The 16,083-nt window shown below is 40.0% G+C and overlaps 1 long non-coding RNA gene across 1 annotated transcript in view; it reads left to right on the top strand.

Annotated features, from left to right (window-relative positions):
- Positions 1–6,449, top strand: part of LOC134170188 (uncharacterized) — a 29,173-nt gene extending 22,724 nt beyond the window's left edge. Inside the window, exon 3 of the long non-coding RNA XR_009967148.1 lies at positions 6,128–6,449. This is a non-coding gene — a long non-coding RNA (uncharacterized LOC134170188). The remainder of the gene's footprint in view (positions 1–6,127) is intronic.
- The last annotated feature ends 9,634 nt before the right edge of the window (positions 6,450–16,083 follow it).

Raw genomic sequence — 16,083 nt, 5'->3', positions numbered from 1 at the left:
TAATCACTTTTAGGGACTGGAAAAAGATCTGGTTTACCATCATGAAATTGAATGAAGAGCATTTCCTTACTATGTTAATTAATTGCAGTTGACAAAAAGTAGGATCTTTTACTCCTCCTTTCATGTTGCTAATTCTATCCTTCCCTCCCTCTCTTTTGCTCTCTCCCCTCAATTAAACGTATGAGAGTATCCCCTCCCCTTTTAGAAAGAAGCTTTTAGATTAATCATATTATCTTAAGGTTCCAAATCTCAATGCCTGCGTGACCTTTCTTCCGTTAGAATCCATTATCTTAAACTATCACAATAATCCTGGCTTTAGGGAGGGAGAGCGGGAAGCAGGAATCAAACCTAATAGATGGCAAATAAGATTAATCTATGATCTAAGTGCCGATTACACTTGGCCCTGCCCTTGAACACCCAGGTGTAACCTTGAAATTCACATCCGCTAAGACACTGCAATTGGATTGCGGGTCCCCGAAGGGCTGGAAGGGGCAGCTGGCCAAACTTTACCCGTTATTCCCCAGTGAGACATGAGCTGCCTCGGCCTGCAGCTCTCTTACTTGTGGAATTTGGCAGCGGCACAGCTGAATGTTTGTTTTGGGATGTTTAGCATTTTTTCAGATAAAATAGTTATTTTCAGGTCCTTAATTTTTGTTTGTCAGAAGCAAGCAGCCAGGGAATGGGTGAACTTTTACCTGGACCTCACAAGAGGAGAAAGCTCTCTTTACAAAATCTGATAACTCCGCAGAAGAAAACAGATATTTTCTTTCTTTATAGGCTGACCTATGGACTCTGCCAAAAAAAATGTTCCATGTGAACTTGAGTTTGCAAGGTCCTTGTTTTCAGTCCCAAATACTCTGCGTTCTGAGAAAGGACATCTGTGATAAGATGGAAATTGGCACTGGTAATGCATGTAGTATGGGTGAAGCATGCTCAAAAGAGGCAGACCCAGAGGTAATTTTTCATCAGAGAACTTTTTTAAGCCTTTATTAAAACTAGCATAAATTTCCTCCATGGCTGGCAGCTTCACCAGGCAGAGCAGGATTGATTTGGATATGGCAGCTCAATTCTTTTTATATGTAAGGCCAGATTCTCAGCTCAGGTAAAACAGTGAGAGTTTGCTGACTTGCTTGAACCTTTCCCAAGAGATGTTGGCAAGAGGTGGCTGTGATATTCAACCGAGCCATCTACCATCCATCACCTCCATTTGGAGGCAACAACTGAAACCCTCAGCAAAGAGGCCATATTTCTGTTTATACCTACCCTCATGCAGCAGTACACTGGTGGGACAATGCTGCAAGCAATAGGGAGTTAGTAGGAAAGTACGCTGTAGGAAATGTCAGTGTGAAGCACGTCTGATGGCTGGCTGACTCTAAGGTGGCCTTAAAGTCATAGGGAAGAGGAAGAAGAAATGGAGAGAGGTATCATGTGGATAACAGTTAACACACTGGTAGCCTTGCAGGGGTTGTCCGAGGGGTGAAATAGCTGCAGCCACCAGCAGCAAACCCTATGGAGGGCTGAGAGAGTCCTGACCTGCCAGGGTATGCCCACCTCTGGGAGTCATGTTTTAGGAGACGCGAAGGATGTAATTCCCTTCAGAGAAGTGCCATGCACAGAAAGCTGTTTTGCTGCCTCTTCACTTTGGCAGCTTATGAGTGTTGGCTCTCATAGGTGTTTTAAAAGCTTTGTTCAGCTCCTTTTGCGGCTGGGACACTATATAAACAGCATGGAAGAGAGTCTGTCACCAGGTCCCTTGCCTGGAAGCTGGCCCAGTGGGACTGGTGGAGACTATGTAGGTGTGTAAATAAAAAAAGGAGATAACCTGGCCCCACTCTTTATGTAATTTAAAGAGAAATCAATTGGAAAAGATGGGAGGGGGGCAAAAGTTACAAAATAGACTGGCCAGGTGGACTTTGGTCAAAAAGTAAATCTGTTCACACAAGTATTGATTAGCAAAATCGCTCCTTTCTCAGTTCTCTTCATGAGTACATGAATACAGTGTTAAATGTGCCTGTGGTCTTGGAATTGTAATATTTTAGAAGCTTTGTGGTGTCATGAAAAGCTGGAACCTTAAGCAGTGATCAGTATAAATATGAATCTGCTATTAGATTTCTGTTAATTCTACAAAAAGCCTCATGAGGATTTTAATTTTATGGGTGTGTCTCTTAAAGATCTTATAGGCTTGACTTCTAGCTTCATCTTGCACTTCCCTAAACCTAGAGAAAGTGAAGAGCTGGACCCCATGTGTAGTAGTTGATCTGGGGTGCAAACATCTGTGAAACAACAGCTGAGATACTCTGGAATATGAGCTACAAGGCAGAACTTGCAGCTGAGTTCAAGGATGATGATGATGGAGAGGCAGGGGGATGCTCAGGCAGTGTGGTGACTCCCAGAGCCAACCAGAACACACAAACTCTGTGTCTTCCATCCAGAGAGGGTTAACTTGCACTTGCAGCAGGCAGCCTCATGCCATTAAGTCAGGGAGAGTAATGAAATTTCATTTAATTTGTCAGGAAGAAAGTGCTAATGTTAAAAGGCATTTAATAAAAAGGGGGAGATTCTTTGAGAGGAAGCCTTTAAGTAATTACTTCAAGTGTCTTAGGCCTACTCACCAGAATATTTACATTAGTGTCTCCCAGCGCCAAAGTGTAATTAAATTAGTGCAGCATTTACATTCCATCCTGTTGGTTTTTTGTTTTTTTTTTTAGAAGTGTGATTTTATTAACAATTCTCAAAAAAAAAGAAAAGCAAGCCTTGATCTAATCAAATCAGGTGTTAGTATTTTGTTAATGTTCTCATTGAGAAAACTACGAACTTAACAGGTTTGGAAAAGGCAGGGAGAGGGGCTAAAGCAAACTTCATCTCAGTTTTGAGCTCCTGCCTTGGGACTGATGTGGCAAACTAGCCAAGACTGTACTGACTGCAGAGGTTCCCTGGTAGAGCTTGTTGCACAAGTCTGGCTGTCTTCACAAAACACAGAGGTGCATATGTGAGAGTAAGAAGGAGATGGAGGGGCGGTGAAGATGGCATAAGATGGAAGAAACAAGCAATAGGCCTAGGGGCTGCCTATCCCATGGATGTGTACACGGCTCAGCATCAGGTGACAGCAAGCTGCAAAATGCTAAAATATCTGATTTGTGTATTTTGCTAGTAGAAGATTATCTTTTCTGGAAATCTGTATGGAGTAGTCTTCTATGGGAGGATAACTTTTCCACCCTGAACTAAAAGGAAAGTGTTCTGCTTTCCTTAACTTCATTATAAAAGCAAATTTAATACAAGACAATAGATAAGATGCATCTGGGCAAATCATCTTTCTGTGACAAAAGTGGTTCAGTTTGTTATACACAATCGCAGAATTGCCAGTACTAGAAGACATTGGAGCTGTATACCAAGAAAGAAAAGCCTATGGAATACTTTTTTTCCTAACTAAACTAAATTAAACTGCCATTTTGCAAATGTTTAAATGTTTTGGTGAAAGATAAATAATTGCATTTAAAAAAATACCCCAGGAGTTAGTTGACCATTGCATGTCACTTTGTTCAAAAGAGAAAAGACTGTTTCCATCACAGAGTAACTGCTGTCTTGTGGCTGGTAAACTCAGACAAAGTCCCTAAAAATAATTAAGTAGAGCAGAGATTTAAATATGACTGTTTGCTCATTACCTAGAGAAAGGTTGCTTGACTGGTATTATTTAATGTGAAACTTTCCTAGATAGAAATGTATTTTCAGTGATGATAAATACAAATAAACAGAAACGTTTTCCAGAGTTGCATCAAAACACTGCCTATGGCTATATAAAATCCTAAAGCTAGTTTAACTGCTGTTCGAATTTCACCTGGGATATAGGAATCCATATTAAGATTTCTGCTGTGTCTATATATCAGTAGGAACTTCAACCATGGTGTCTAAAACATTTATACAGTAAATGCTTCCTTCCCTTGCATTCACGTAGTCCTTTACCTTAGAAATGCTCTGGGTGGATATGAGGAGCAGCTTCTAATTTGCTAAGTGAAATATAATTTTTAAAAGAATTTAAATGTGAATGTTCACCAATACTGAGAGTTTCAGTGTTCTTCCTAGCAGTTGGTTTTCACCATCTCCAGTTTGCCTTGCAAGTGACTCTGAGAGACATTCTATCAGGAATTAGTCTCACCATATTGGAAAATTAACATGTACAGTGAGTATAAGCTTTCTCCGCCCTATATTTAAAGAATTTGGTGAAAAGAAGAACTTTGTGGCTGAGGAAAAAGCCCTTGCTCTTGCCACTACCTCTCTGAGCATCTACAGTGGGGGTGGTTGGTGCTAAATCAAAGGATTTTGCAGGATAACAATAGCTGAGCTGTCAGTAGGGGAAGAGCATATATGTGTAACTCCATCCTAGGCACAATGGCTTCCTCTTCCCGTGGTACAGTGGATTCAAAGGCAATCTAAACACTCAAAGATCCTAGAAAAATATCTGAACTAGGGGAAACTGTCCAGCACGTCAATGAAATGGTGACGGGCTGACACTTTCAGAAGGAAAAGAGGAAAAAACTGTAAAAGCAATGCACTCTGCTTCTTCCTGCCAGGGCTGTTATGTTATTTACAACTTTGTAAGTTCTCTTGCATGTATCTGCCTGATTCAGAGTGTCGTCTTTATTTTTTCCTGTCCTCCACAGGGTTCACACCCTTTGAAGGATGACTGACAAAAGGTTGTGTTTTGAAGTTGCTGTTTGAGTCATGACAATCACATTGCCGTCTCCCAAAGAGACCCTGGCATGGGCAAAGCCCAGCTGGGACAGCTTGTGTGGTGGACCATGGTCATGGACTCAGATGAGCTGAACTTGTTGTTCACTCAGGAGTCAATATGTTTAATAACAGTATGGTTGAGAGGAAGGAAAGGGACGGAGAAGCCTTGGTGCATAAAGGTGTCCTGAGCATGGAGACAGCTGATCTCTCAGGCTGCTTCATCTGCTCCTTTGGGCCTTTTTCTGTGTGCAATCACAGAAGCCCACTAAATCACATCTCCATTGTTCTTACCTCAAAGGACATCAATCCCATCCCCACCTCTCAGAACTAATGTTCAAAATTTTAAAGATTGGCAACATGTGCTTTATTTTATTCTGGTTTTGACTTTGGAAGTATTAACTTTTTGAGTGTGGAGCTTTATTTGTGGACTGGCAAGCAAAACGTGCAATGAAACATGCTGGGATTGCCAGCACTGAGCCATGGTTTGTCTGCACTGCTTGTCAGGCCCGGTGCTATCAACATCTGCTGTGTCAAAGAGTACTCAGTCCAGTGTCTATTTACATGGGGTTCAGATTGAGAGGACCTGGTGTTTTCAGAAGGTACAAGCATTTCATGCTGCAGCCATTTCAAACACACATTTGTAGGGGAGATGAGGCTCAGGACAAGCATGCTCTGTTTCTGATTAGGGCAAAAATAAATCAATCCTGCAGAAGGGCTCTGAGATCTGGAGAAAATGGAACTCACTGTATGTGGAAAACTTCTGAAAAGCCGCACTTTTTCCTCTAGATGCTTGTGCAGGAGCTAATCTCTTTCAGAGATCTGGTCCTATCTCTTAAAAACACATTTTTTTTATGGTAGAACAGCTGTTGTTGCTTCTGTTGTGATGATCTGGGTGAAAAGTTTGGTAACAGAGAGGGAGGCTTTAAAAAAAGCAAAAGGCAAAAAAACTCCCCCAAAAATTCCTTTCTCAACCCACCCACTGAAAAAACCCTTCTGCTCTGGCCTTCCAGAGACATAAAACTTCTAGAGCTTTTTAATGCAATTAAAACAAATGCTGACGTTATTTATAGCTAAATTACTGGCAAGAAAAACAACTAATGACCAAAACCTACATTTGTACCATTTAAAAAAAAAGGGAAGAAAATTCTAAAGGGAATGATTTGTAAGGATGTGGTTAAACCTGTTTATACCCTGGGTTCTATTTGTTTTACAGCCAGCGGTGCACGAACAACATGAAAGGTTATCTTTGACAAGGTTTTAGCTATTATTTTCTTCCAGTGAAATGGTATTTCTTGAGAAAAAAAGGTCCTCAGAACAAAATAACAATAAATCCTGATTTAGATACATAAAGCTGCCATCGATATCACATAATATCAGTGTTCTTTCTCACTCGATACAGGCGTTTTTAAGATAAATGGTAAAACTGAACTGGAAATCCATCTGGCCAGCTGCCTGATCTAATGAATAACCCCACTTTGGCTCCTGCAATGTAAGCAGAAAGAGTTCTCTCCCGGCCGCTTTCGTCTGTCATGAATCTACAAGACAGCCGACATAATATCTGGGCGACAACAGCGTGCTAACAGTGCAGTGACTTCCATTTTCTTTGCTTTCTATTGATTTTCACTTAATAACTGGCGAAATACTAAACGTCCGCCCTGAGTACCTAATAAATCCTGCCTGAGCTTTTTATTGAGGAGAATTTAATAAAAACAACCATTGCGGCTGAGGGATTTTTCTTCTGGACAGAACATGGTGAGGGGTGGATGGTGTGTGTGTGTGGATGGGGGGAGAGACATTTGAATGTTCTAATTTTTCAGGGGGTGAGATAATTCCTCTCCTGCCCTTGCTGCCCTTTTGAGGGACCCAGTTACTTTGCCTTGTGCTTGTTTTCCCCTTTTCCAGAAATGGCCACTCTGCACATTTACTGCTGTAAGACAGAGTAGAAGGACATTTGTAGAAGAAAGGCACTTCCATCAAGTCCATCCTACACACCCACACTTACCTCTTCAATCTGATTTCAATTCTGTTAATTTTTACGAAGGTTCCCTAATTGCCAGGCGTGGGGGCTGTCAGAATCCTCCAGTAACATGCTTTTTATTGTCCCATTTTACAGCTATTTTATGTTTGACACTTGACACGCAGGCATGAAGATCCTCTGTTGGATTGGTTGGCTACTGTAACAAAATGGCATTTTTAAGTTATATGAAGTGTTAAATCTGCATCCAGTTAGAAACAAAACAAAACCCAGTGGTTTATAAGTTGACAATTAATCCTAATTGTTAGCTTGGGGAAAAAAAAAACCCTCTGGAAAAACAAAAGTAAAAGGCCAAACCTCTTCTTTTCCTAGCTGTCCAGCAAGCATTTGTGTGGGTATATATATGTTGATACATAGGTTTTGTACAGTTTTCCTTACTGAAGGAGGATCAGGAGAGACTGGGAACACCGTTCCTAAAAACAATGTATTATTTTCCTCTGCATACCCTCCTGGAACAGCTCTCTTTCCTTGCCCATAAACTCAACAGAGTTCCTATTATACAAAGCTGCTCTTTTAAAGCATTTGACAGTTTTTATTTTAATTGACACAGAGGCAGTTTCAAAGTCATTGGGTTTAATGAACAATCATCTTAGCATTTGCCTGCTCAAATCCTCTTATTCCCGGCAGTTCACAATAAAGTTTATTCTAACGGTTGAAATTAAAAAAGGAGAGAGGCAAGTAGAAATGTTGAGGAGCTTATATGAAAATCTGCGGATCTCAAGTTTGTGCAGTGCTGTTATGAAAACTACTCAGCCATGCAAAGCAATAAGAGGTTTAATTACTCATTGGTAGTCCCTCTGCTGCTCCTGATGTGGCGTGTGGTGTTGCGGAGGCCTGGGAGAGATAATTGAGGCATACGGGTGGAGTGCAGCGCTGCTGTGGCAGCTCATGTACTTTTTAACTCTCATTTTCGCATGTGCCACTGTTTCGTTGTTCCCAAGGGGCAGAAGGCTCTACAGTTCTGTGTAGAGAGGTATCCGGTAGGTGACCCTGATCTGAAGCATGCAAGGGAAGAGAACATCTCCTGGTAGTCTGACAAACACACACTGACTCGAGCTACTGGCTGCAAGAGGCGGTGTGAGAATGAAACCTCAGAGCCTCTGAAAAAAGTTCTGTTTTCAGGTTTGGTTTAATCGATACAATTTAGTTATTACTGGGCTCATGTGACCAAAGATTTAATGACTCATGATAGGCGTAACAGCAGTGACAGCTATGGCCTTTGCCTTCTGTAGGGTGTTACAGGATAAAGAGTAGGATACGGTTACTGAAAAAACATGGACCCTTAAAAACACGTGGAGGGGATTTTCAAACCCAGAATTCTTGAATTGGCTTATAGTTTGGTGTCCATTTTAAGGCAGATTAATTAATGAACCACCTTCATCGCGTAACTTCATGTGATATGTCCGTGAGAATAAAAAAGTACTGAAAGTTTCTCCTGTTTTATTAATGTATGTTAAAGACATTCAGTGACTGGAAGTAAAATTGACGTTGAAGCAGAGTGTGATCAAATTGTTCTCCCTAGCTGACCAGCCAGTAATGCATGTACTACCTGTCTTTAGAGCTTGGAAACCGCTTTTCTAAGCTAAAATCTTTTTACAGTTTTTACCAAATGGATAAAACAAGAAGAAATTTTATCACTATCTAAACAGAGTAATAGAGTGACAGGACATATTTGCATTTTGAATAGATTAGCTGGTCTTTTAAATATTTATTTGTGTCTATTTTCAAAGTCCCTGATCCTCTGAATTTTTCCAAACACTTCTGATTTGACAGACTGGGAAATCTGTCTGCAGCTCCAATTATACTTGAAAAGATACATATAAATGATTTGACAAGTTAAAAATTAGCAGCAAGTTCTATACCTAGCAAGATTTTGTAAGCAGCAGTTCATAATTCATGATACTTCACTCTAAAGTTCATGTAAATTCTGTATGTGTGGGATCCTTTAATTGGTACGCATAAAGGTGTATTGCTACTCACCTAATGTATTCTGTTGCTCAACAAAAGGTTGTTGTAGTGAGCTCTGATTGTGACAAATGATTTACTATTAGGAACATTCTGTAATTATTGTTTGGTGGTACCTCAGACCGATACATCATTAACATGATAGACGACCTTTTATATCAGCAAAAATAACTAAATTAATAAAAATGGCTTCATTCCAAACCCTGTCAGAAAGCCAATACTCGAAACAATCAAGTATCAGTGATACCTGAAAAGAACAGAGTTATATTTTTGTTAAGCAAACCTTATTGTTTGTGTAATAGCATTGACATGTGCTGTAGAATAGAGGGCTGGATTTTCAGCTGCTGTGAATCAATGATCTAATTAATTCTATTTATGTAGAGACACACCACTCCACATCTGTCAAGGGTATGATATGTAGGATTTTATTGTACTGCTAAAAGCAAGACTGTAAATGAAGTATCAGAAAACTTCTTTTCCCTTCAGGAATTCTGGGAACTAATGCAAGTGTGCTTTGTTGGTTCTTTAGATTCTGTTCCCAGTTCCATCCACACAAATCTGGTGTGACTTTCCTCAATGAAATACTACGTCCAAATTTATATCTTTGTCATTTGAATTTGGAGAGGACCGAATCCCATCCTTTAGCCATTTAAAGTCAGGAAAATAGAAAACTACTTAAAGAATAGGTTCTTTTTTTTTTTTTTTCTACTGATGAGTAGAAAAAAAGAGCTCAAGATCATGAATTCTTTGGTTTTCACCCTGCCATATTAGTTTTTTAATGTTTGTTTCAATTACTTGACAAAAAAGTGCAGTTTCTGATGGAAAATATTGAGCCAATAGTTCTGGAGACACTGTAGCTTTGCAGAATACAGATAACTCGGGGGTGATATCATTTTCATAGCTAGGGTTTCTCCCTGACCCCTCTAAGGAGCCAGCAGGGAATAACAGACACAGGTACTCCTGCTTAGGGAAGGGCTGGAGATAGTAGCTACAGAGCACTTCTGCTCACAAATTCCTTTCATGTTTTAATTTCTAATACCTCCCATTCTCTCCTTACCCTTTAGCATGGGGCAGCCCCCATGACAAAAAAGGTAGGAGGAAAAGCCATGATGAGACTGATGCTGGAACAATACCTCCTGAGAGCCATGACCATGGCTAAATGTACCACTCTGGACTATTCCTCTATTGTTTTATTCTTTATTCAGACCGCTTCTATATCCACCCTCTTATTTAATCTCTTCTTTCTCTTGTCATTCCACTTAGCAGTTCATTCCCAAGGTAGCTCACAAGAAAAAAATGAAGAGGTATATTGAACTCACTTGGATACTTGTCAAACGCTCAGTGCCACATCTCTTTTTTTTCCCCTTGCTCTTGCAAGTCTTGCTCAAGTTTAAGTTCCTTCATCAGGGACTGTTTTGTGTATAGGTGTTTCACACCTGTCTTAGTTGTGCATGTAGACATCACAATGATAAATAGGGCAAACAAACATCAGATGGCTGGATCACAAAATGTTGCAGGATACCTGATGGTTTGCTTCACTGTAATGAATTCTCAGCATGTTCTTCCAGTGACACATGCTGAAAGAAGAGCAAAAACCCAATTAATGCACAGGTCATTGTCTTCTAACAGGCAACGAACAAGATTTTGGGACTTAACTCCTTCAGCAGCTGTGTTACTAACTCACTGTGTAACCTTCAGCAAATCCATTTATTGCACCCTTGTAAAATATTGGTAATGAATTTACGTTTTGTAAAGTGCTGGGAGATCCACGGATGGAAAGCACTATATAAGCTAAGTGTTATTAATGCGATTCACTCAGTGAAATGAAATATCTGTTGGGCAAAATACTGTTCTGTAAAACTTATATTTAAAGTTACATATTTTACAGCACCAAGAGAATGAAGGTTGTGTCACTGTTTCCAACATATAAACTATATTTAGCAATTTATTCCTTGGCTTCTCTCTAAGTAAAAGAAAACAGCTTGGTGCTTAAAAATAACATTTTGTAGGCTTGACGTTCATAATTTGGACTGGAATATTTTTTAAACAATTATTTAAAAAGAATGAAAAATCTCTTTCTGCTCATATAGAATAAATTTTCATTCTTGCACAGGCCATATGTGTGAAGGTTAGCCATTTATCTTGAATAGTTATTTCAGTTTTATATGAAGATTGCTATAGAAAAATGCTTCCGATGTCAACCATTTCTGTATTTTCTTTTAATGCACAGCTTGCCTTTCACTGTTGCATCCTGTTAAACAGTGGGGCAGTGTCTGGACAGTGGACAGTTCAGTTTTGTAGCAAATCCTCTATCTTCACTGCTGAGATGGACTAAGTTGCAAAAGGTTGTACAAACCACGTACATGTAGGGAAGTATATTTGACTCTTAAAAACCTTTTGATTTTATTAACTGATATTACCTATAACATCTTCAAGGAAATTGGTTCAATCATCTGAATTTTAACCCAATATTCTTTTTCTTTTGAAGAAAGAGGGCATTCATTCCTGATCTTCCCCTGTAATTCATTTTCAAACATCTTTTTATTCAGAAAGCTTTTGGTTCACAGTGACTTCTGCCCGGAATACAACCTTTTTGTCTTGCATCAATTAATCAATTATCGCTATTACTGGAGTCTAGGGAAGGAAGAAAAACCTTTTACAGAACTTTACCAGAGATTGTAACTAGTCAAGAAGAGATGAATCTGGATTCCATCTTAGGTGAAATGTTGATATAATTCTGCTGAAAAACAAAAAGGACTGTACACAAGACTCTTCCTTTGTCATCATTATACCAAAAAAACAATAGACTTAGACTCAAGGTGTCCTTCTATGAGGAGGTCAGACTAAATGGACACCTTTTTCTACTTCTGGCATCTAAATTGCAGCTCTAAGCTCCTACCACATGACCTTTTTATTTTAAGTTCCCTCCCCCCTTTAGATATGAGTTATTATATATGGCAATCTGCTTCATTCACCATCATATTCAAACCCCCTTTGAGGAGCTTGCAGAAGAACTGAGGTATTTACCCAGCTATTTTCTTCAGTGATTATACAAGACTCAGTTTCTGACAGATAAGAATGTCTAGCCACTAAACATTAGCTTCTCAAACAGTCTGGAGGCTGTAGTTAACCTGGAAAAATGCAGCTCTGAACTGGAAATAGAACCTACAGCAAAATGTTAAGTGTAAACCCAACTGATTGAGGAGGTGAATCAATGTTTTGTAAAGAAAAGCACACAACAGCCCCTGGGGCCACTGTCCTGTTTATAGTAGAGAGATGAAGGTGCTACCGTGAACTTTCTTTGTAGCAAAGTCTGTAGCTACTTTTAATTCAAATATAGTCTAACATCAGGAAATTAGGCAGGTATTAGACTATTCCTAATCTCCAGCAACCACAAGAAAAGCCAAGCCTTGTTGCTTGTGCATTTCTTTGGAACGTTACATGGAGATATTAAGTAAATCTTATGAATGATTTTAGTGGTTTGAATAGGTCCTCATTTTCCAGACTTTGTACTCAAAGAGATATTCTTTGTCCAGTTCTTCTAGATCAAGGCTAAACTTCTTCCTAGCAGTTAGCAGTGACTCTTTGAAATTGTTTTCAAAGCCAAATGTTGGCTCGAACTATTTTAGGCCTTGCTTTTGCTACCTTGGCCCTATCTTAAAGGAAGAAGTTTGCCCTTGAAAGAAAGTTAAACTGCTATGATTCACCGACTTGGAAGAATTGCAGGATGCTGACTGCCTGAAGTGGTGCCTCCCGCTGGACCAGCGCAAGTTTCCTTCCTTCTTGTCTGACCAAGCCATTAAGGAGTTAGTCAATTCCCTGAAGATTGCTTCCAAGGAATATCCAAAAAGGAAATACCCAGCCCTGGAAAGGTAATTTACCTAGACAGGATTTGAAATGCAAGGTTTTCAGCTGAGGAAGAAAGTCCTAAATCCCATCTGGCTGTGGGAATACAACTTCACAGTCTTTTCATCCCTTGAGCTAACAACTGCAGACATTCCACTGGGAGGTGGCCCATAAAATCCAAAGTACTTGGAGATCCATGTACTATTGCTTATGGCCTATTGAAGCCAGAAATATGGCATATTGATGTTCTCAAAGAAACAGTGGCAAAGCAGCATTCTCAATTTGATAAAGGTTTGAATCCTCATCTGCATGTGATGTCTCCTGAACAGAAGCTATTTTTGACTTTGTGGAGGCACAAGTGTGAGGAAATGCCAGCTATCTGTCTTTAGGGACTGGCTGTAATTTGCTTCCTTTGTTCTTAAGGAGCAGATCCCCAGCTGGTGTGAAATGGTATTTCAGAAGAGCTACTCTTGTGGGAAACCAGCCCTAATGCCTGCCACACTGGTGGAGCCTATCGCTAAGAAACCAGTCTCCAGGCCAAAATACATTGTACTCTACCCAAATTCAGTGATGCTATTTGAAATCAAAGAGGCTGGTAGGCTGAGGAAAGTTCACAAAATATTTACTTTTTTAGGGTGAGAAATACACTTCAGAGGACCTCCAGCTGGTTAAAATGTTTATCAGAGAGTTTTATTTTTATTCCTTGAATGTTTTCAAAGTCCAGTTTATTCCTGAGGAAAATGTACTGGAAAAGGAACTAGTAAGGGACCGGAGCAACTGCTTGGAAATGGGTAAAAGTGACTTGGGAGGTCTGGAGTGGTGTCTTGGAAGCAGGAACGTACCCTTGTGTTTCCTGGCCTCTTGGGCATTTTTGAGAACAAAATAATGGCTGTAGGTAGAAGGCACTGTGAGTAACAGACGGGTCTGAGAGCACCAAGCCCTTATGCAAATAAGAAAAGCTTTTAGCAAGTAACAGATGAACACAGTTTTAATCTTTAATCAAGTTGTCTTTGGCCTGCATTTTAAAATATACCTCTTCCCACCATTTCTCTCCTTCCCCACCTTCTCTGTACTCAACAGGCAAAAATGCTGGTGATATCTTCATTAAAAAAAACCCACAACAACCAAAAAAACAAAGAAAAACCCCAAGTGTCTCCAGAATATCAGTGTATTGAAAACCCCTGACAACTGTGTGAACATATTTTCAACACCTGCTCAGTACTTAGCCAGATGCCTCTTTATTTCAAGGGGTTTGAATACTTACCTGCTTGTTCGATATGTTGAGTTTAATGTCTGCAAAAAGATGCAGCTGGAGGAATTTGTGGGCATTCCTTATCTTAATCCCTCTGTTGAAGAAAGTGAAACCTTGTGGGTCAGATGGACAAAAATTTCTTAGTTTTCTTTTTTGCTTGAGTGCCTCTCTCCACTTTTTTGCCTCAGTTTCCCCTTCTATGAAAAGTACTCCTTGTTTGGACTTTGAGCTTTACTGTGATCTACTGATGCAAAGTGGTCCTTTACATTACAATTTCCAAGTAAAGAACTGGCCTTCTCCATGATGTCCAGCAAGACTGTAATCGCTTAGGTGGGGAGAAGGTACAACTTCATCCTTTGCCTGGTCACTAAGATTTCATCCTTTACACCATTCTCATGACTAGGGGCTATTTGGCACATAAAGGTTGAAAAGGACTGTTCATTCCTTGGGTGCAACTCTGATATGGATACAGAAATGCATCACAATTTTGTTAAGCCTTTTCTCAGAACTTTAATTTTTGATGTTAAAGATACAGCTGTCTCTCACAGCACAACAGTCCTCAGACTTTTACAGCTCCAAGACATAGATGTCTGATTACTTAAGCTCTGAAATTAAATTCCAGCCTCAGGGACATTTTGATAATACTTTCATTTAGGGAAGAAGTTTCTTTCACAGACGCAAACATCCTCTACAGCCATGTTCTGTGCCAGTATATCCACAGAGAAAATTTTAGGGTACTTTCCCCACATTTTCCTTCCTCTTTCCTTTCTCTTCTACAGTTTGACTACCTGATTCACAGCTGCTTTTGGCAGGTAGTACCCTCCTGCACTTGACTCAGCTTTATTGCGCTTCCAGGTTTTCCTCAAGTGAAGCACGCCTACATCACTACTTGAATTTGCCTTTGAGGATGTTCCCAGCCTGCCAACACGTCCGAGTTTCCTTTCACCTCTTAATCCTGCCTTGTATTCATAGCAGAGTCACCTCACTGACTGTTGCTTCACCACAGATTCCTTTGTGTTTTGGGGGAATAGAGAGAGGAATTGGCAATCAGGCTGGATGTGGGACTCAGAGAGTTAGATGCTGCTTACAGGCTGAATCCACATGCTCAGAGACCATCAGCCAAACAAGCTTTGGGCATGCTGAGCACCCAGGGATGGGGAGCAGGGGTGTGAGAGTGACCTTGTAGGCAGGTGGAGGATTTGGTTTAAGCCCTGACCTCAACCTGGTACTTGGTATGTGTGGAAGAAGAGGGAATTTCCCAAGCAATAGTAGATATTTGCTTCCTTGCAGAGGGGAAGGTAAATAGAATTTTGAAAATAAAGCTGAGAGAAGTGAATAGCTTTCTGCTGGCTTTGGTTTCCCCCAGGAATCATTTCTGATCCTGTATTTTTGTCTCTAACAAATTTAGACCATATTTTCCTGTTGCTGTATTTCAGCCTTCATTTGATACCAGGCTACAGTGGCTTATAGCAGTGATCAAAATGAATGCTGAATTCCCAGGGACTTCACTGAGGTTGCTGTATACAGCACTTAGAAAAGCACTTTGAAAAGGGGACTAAGGATTATTATTCCCATTTTATGGATACAGTGTCATATTATCACAGACATTAAGGCGAGGGATTGCAGTGCACCTATTTCTTGTCCATAGGAAACCAAAGAAGGAGGTGGAAACCTCAAGATAAAGAATATTCCAGCAAATTTGCAGACTGCTTCCAGCCAAAAGATAAGCACTTCATCTTCTATGGGTTGCTTCACCTTGATTTCTAGTTTTTACTCTCACAGTAGCACTGGCTAGGAAGAGGGAAAAGACAGAGGACATTGATGAAGGACTTGCATGAATCTTGCTTATAGCCAGGTTCTGCTATTGACCACTTCTTGGGAAATCTTGCTTACAAGGACTGGATTTTAGGACTGCATTTGCATTCAATGATAATGATTTTCTTTTAGTCCAGCTGGGATAACTGCAATGATAGGGCCCAACTGCAACTCTGTTGATGGGAAAGTGCAAAATAGATTACACTTCTGAGATGAGTGGGGCAGGGGGAAGGCAAAATGCTGGAGAAAAATCCACACTGTTAGAGCCATAACAAGGACTCTTGATTATGCAGGTTAAAATAACTCCTTGGCTATGCCTTGTATTCAATATTATTATCACTCCTAAGTGCGGCACGTATTATTTTTTTGAAAGAACAGGTAAAGGTATTAAAAAACCCAGCCTGGATCTTTAGATAGAATTGAATGTTCTGTGACTTTAAAT

The sequence above is a fragment of the Pezoporus occidentalis genome, unplaced genomic scaffold (assembly GCF_034315485.1).
Source record: "Pezoporus occidentalis ecotype Australia unplaced genomic scaffold, CSIRO_AGI_Poc_V1 ctg11, whole genome shotgun sequence".
Taxonomy (NCBI): domain Eukaryota; kingdom Metazoa; phylum Chordata; class Aves; order Psittaciformes; family Psittacidae; genus Pezoporus; species Pezoporus occidentalis.
This window is presented reverse-complemented; position numbering and strand designations above follow the sequence as displayed.